Source organism: Cicer arietinum, chromosome 2, assembly GCF_000331145.2.
Source record: "Cicer arietinum cultivar CDC Frontier isolate Library 1 chromosome 2, Cicar.CDCFrontier_v2.0, whole genome shotgun sequence".
Classification (NCBI taxonomy): Eukaryota; Viridiplantae; Streptophyta; class Magnoliopsida; order Fabales; family Fabaceae; genus Cicer; species Cicer arietinum.
Window position 1 is genome coordinate 24,046,055 of NC_021161.2, and position 4,907 is coordinate 24,050,961.

The window sequence follows — 4,907 nt, forward strand, 5'->3', positions numbered from 1 at the left end:
AACTGCCTTGCGAATTTCTTCCTTCTTCTTCTCTGTTTCAAAAACAAAGAAAACTGTGTTAGTGGTTTTCAAAACCGTCAAACACAAATCCTCAATTTCCTTCTAGATCTAAGCTCCCTTACGTGAAGTGACAGAAGGGAAAGTTGCTCCTTGCCACACTGAGGTGCTAGTGAACTAGTTTTCGAAGCGACGACGCGAGCGAAAATTTTACCGAAATTTATCGCTGTGCTTTAATTGGCTGTTAAAGCTACCGTTAAGTTAAAGGCTCCTTCCAAATTTCTAGATTGCACATAGGACCCTATATGTGAATTTATGGGATTAAGTTTTGATATGTATATGTGTTCAAAACTGATTTATGTGCGATTCGATGAGATTGAATTTATGTGTTGATTTTGTGGAAATGAAATCGGTGTGATTGATGAGCGATTATCTTTGAAATTGTGGAAATGAATTTGGTGATTTATGGTTGAAAATTTTGGAGACTGAATTTGATTATTAATGTTTGAAAATTTTGGAGATTGAATTTAGTGATTTATGGTTGAAAATTTTGGAGATTGAATTTAATGATTAATGTTTTAAAATTTTAGAGACAGAATTTGGTGATGGGTCACGAGATGATGCCATGTGAATTTTTGGTTCATCTTATCCTTACGGGGATTGTCGTGTCGTGCTGATCTGTGAGAGATTGCACTCTAGAATATGTTGATCTATGAGCGATTGCACTCTAGAAATTCGTGTTGATCTGTGAGCGAATGCACTCTTGTATGTCGTGTTGGTCTTGGAGCGACTGCACGTTAGTAAATCGTGCTGATCTGTGGGAGATTGCACCTTGATAATTAGTATTGGTCTGTGAGAGGCTGTACAATTATGATTTATGCCCTTCGAGGATGGTCTTGGTTTGGAATTCCGGAATCATGCATTTGGGCATATACGCATTGCATTAGGGTGCTTGGCACGCGAGTCATGTTTGATATACTGTGATGATTGTATATACATACTCGATTGTTGTTTGTGATTGTGTCGTAATTGATGAGTGTGATTGATTGAATTTGTGTTGTAAGTGTTGAATGATTTCAAAATGTTTTCGAAACTGAAATCTGCATTATTTCGCAGTTGTATTCAAATACGAGGTGTTTGTATTCGAATACATATTTAAAACATTCAGCTGTATCCGAATATGAAAGGAGGATTTTTGCTACTGACTTATGATTTCGCACTTGTATTCGAATACGACAAGACTGTATTCGAATACGTGTATTCGAATACGACATGACTATAATGGAATACGACATGATGATTTTTACTACTGACTTATGATTTCATACTTGTATTCGAAAACGACAAGACTGTATTCGAATACGACAGGACTGTATTCGAATATGACAAGATGATTTTTGCTACTGACTTATGAATTAACATTGTATTCGAATACGAGAGTGCTATATTCGAATACGATAGTGAAGTTTTGTTAAGAACTTCATTTTTCAACTTTGATTATGCATGTTTGGCATATGAAAAACCTTTCAAGGAGTATGCTAAGTTGAAAGGTTATTTTATGCATTTGAAATTTAAATGTTATGTGATATTTGTTAATTTCGGTTGGTGACCATTTACTATTATTGTAAAAATCTGGGCTTTGCTATCAGATGAGAACCAGGATCGTCCTACCGGTTAGTACTTTGAGGACGAGCATGTATTTAGACATACCTGACCGAAGTTGTGTCAGGAAGATCTTGCGAAGCGCGTGGAGATCGCCCGGGTGGTAGAATGTTTGTAACATGATCAGATTAGGTGGTTGCATAGGGACTAAATGTCTTTCTTTTGGAAGACTGTATCTATGCTTAAAATGTTTGATGACTTTTCTTTTGATGGGTCCATGAACCACTTTTTGATGTGACGTGGGGAAAGTAGAGATTCTTGGGGCAGTGCTTTTATGCAGGTGTCTGCTGAGAATACCCCAGGGGTATGAGCTATGTCTGATAGGTTTCATAGCCCCGATGTATTTTATATTTGGATGTTTTGGTTTATCACCTCAAAACTATTTCAGTTTGTTATAATTATGATGTAATTAATTATGACAATTGTCGTTTGTGCTACACTTTGGTATTTTATTAATTGGTTTTTGAAAGAAAAAAAATACACTCGCGCTGTTAAAAATCGGGGTGTTACAGGTATCGCATTCGAGTATTATGCGTCCAACGGTAGAGGCTAAAAATTTTGAATTAAAACCTTCGTTGTTATCTATAATATAACAAAACCAATTCTCTCGTACTCCAACGAATGATCCAAACCTCCATTTGTCTATTTTCTTAGAGTATTATGATACTTTGAAAATGAATGGAGTGACTAGTGACACCAATAGACTAAGACTTTTCCCTTTTTTATTAAGGGATAGAACTAGAACTTAGCTACATTCATTGCCTTCTGAATCCATTACCACATGGGATGAGTTAAAGCAAGCATTCCTTACTAGATATTTTCCACCAAGCAAAACTACACAATTGAGAAATGAAATCACAAGTTTTTCTCAAAAGGAAGGAGAATCTCTCTATGAAGCTTGGGAGCGCTTCAAAGAGATGTTGAGATTTTTCCCTCATCATGGGCTGGAGAGATGACTAATTGTCCATACATTCTACAATAGACTCTCGTACACTACAAGAATGACAGTAGATGTTGCTGCATGAGAAGCATTGATGAACAAGAACATAGAAGAAGCCTATGCTCTAATTGAAGACATGGCACATAACCACTACCAATGGTCAAGTGATCGATCTCCTTAGAAGAAAAGAGGCATGTATGAAGTTGATGCATTAGATCATATTACTTATAAGGTAGATGCATTGTTTCAAAAATTTAAAAAATTGAATGTAAATGATGTCACACCAAATGTTTCTCCTTCTGAAATTTGTGGTATTATTGGTGCTGAATGCCAAGTTGGAATGTTTGTTAAAGGTGGGGTGTGTAATGAACAACTTAATTATCTTAACAATCCACAAAAAGGGGACCATTTTCCAAATATTTATAATCAAAGGTGGAGGAATCATCTAAATTTTTCCTACAAAAATCCTCCCTTTAATCCCATCCCCCAACCAATAGTTAAACCTCCCATTTTCCAAGGACCAAGGTCTTTCATCAGCCCCCATAAGTCTAGCTTAGAAAATTTGTTGGTAAATTTTGTGTTGACTCAAACCAAACAAATTGATGAGGTAGATTCCATGGCCACACACAATAAAATGTTGTCGAGGCAATCTGAACCTAACCTCAAGGGACAATTAAATGTTGTCTGTAACACCCCGTTTTTCAAAGCGAGGGTATATTTTTATTTTTTTTTCAAAAGGAATTAAAATAAAACAGAGAATTAAATCCGGAAATGCCTTTGGATAAATAATTGAGTCATTATAATTTACAAGCAGCGGAAAAGTTTCTCCAATTATAAATCCAAAACATTTACGCAACAACAAATGGTACATGGGACCCATTCAAGTAAAAAGTCAAACTGACAATATTAGTATAAGTACAGTTTTCCAAACTAAAAATACTCTAATCCAAAAAGAAGGACACCTAGTCCCTATACATCATCCTAATTTGATCATCCTACCAAAAAGCTATACACCCTGAGTATCTCCACGCGCCCCGTGAGATCCTCCTAACGTAACTGCAGTCACGCGTTCCCATCTCCATTCCCGTCCGTAGGGTACGAACCGGTAGGACCGTCCTGACTCTCATCTGAGGGCAAAGCCCAGATTTCCACAATAATTGTAAAGGGTCACCAACCAAAAAAAATAACAGTTAACACATAACAATTAAGTTTTTAAATGCCCAAAATAACTTTTCAACTAAGCATGCACCTTAAAAGGGTTTCCATATGCCAAACATGCATAAACAAGGTTGAGAAATGAAGTTTTTAACAAAACAACATTGTTGTATTCGAATACAGCATCTCTGTATTCGAATACAAGGCTGTTTCAGCATTCAGCAAAAAAAACAGCATGTCTGTATTCGAATACAACAGTCTGTATTCGACTACACAGCAAGTCAGTAGCAAAATGTATTCGAATACAGCAGTCTGTATTCGACTACACAGTAAGTCAGTGGCAAAAACAGCATGTCTGTATTCGAATACAACAGTCTGTATTCGACTACACAGCAAGTCAGTAGCAAAATGTATTCGAATACAGCAGTCTGTATTCGACTACACAGTAAGTCAGTGGCAAAAACAGCATGTCTGTATTCGAATACAACAGTCTGTATTCGACTACACAGCAAGTCAGTAGCAAAATGTATTCGAATACAGCAGTCTGTATTCGACTACACAGTAAGTCAGTGGCAAAAACAGCATGTCTGTATTCGAATACAACAGTCTGTATTCGACTACACAGCAAGTCAGTAGCAAAATGTATTCGAATACAGCAGTCTGTATTCGACTACACAGTAAGTCAGTGGCAAAAACAGCATGTCTGTATTCGAATACAACAGTCTGTATTCGACTACACAGCAAGTCAGTAGCAAAATGTATTCGAATACAGCAGTCTGTATTCGACTACACAGTAAGTCAGTGGCAAAAACAGCATGTCTGTATTCGAATACAACAGTCTGTATTCGACTACACAGCAAGTCAGTAGCAAAATGTATTCGAATACAGCAGTCTGTATTCGACTACACAGTAAGTCAGTGGCAAAAACAGCATGTCTGTATTCGAATACAACAGTCTGTATTCGACTACACAGCAAGTCAGTAGCAAAATGTATTCGAATACAGCAGTCTGTATTCGACTACACAGTAAGTCAGTGGCAAAAACAGCATGTCTGTATTCGAATACAACAGTCTGTATTCGACTACACAGCAAGTCAGTAGCAAAATGTATTCGAATACAGCAGTCTGTATTCGACTACACAGTAAGTCAGTGG

General features: G+C 36.8%; 1 non-coding gene across 1 annotated transcript; it reads right to left on the bottom strand.

Annotated features, from left to right (window-relative positions):
- Nucleotides 1-2,499: 2,499 nt before the first annotated feature.
- Nucleotides 2,500-2,605, bottom strand: LOC113784367 (small nucleolar RNA R71). Its single transcript, XR_003470400.1, has one exon. It is a non-coding gene; the product is annotated as a small nucleolar RNA R71 (small nucleolar RNA).
- Nucleotides 2,606-4,907: the final 2,302 nt, after the last annotated feature.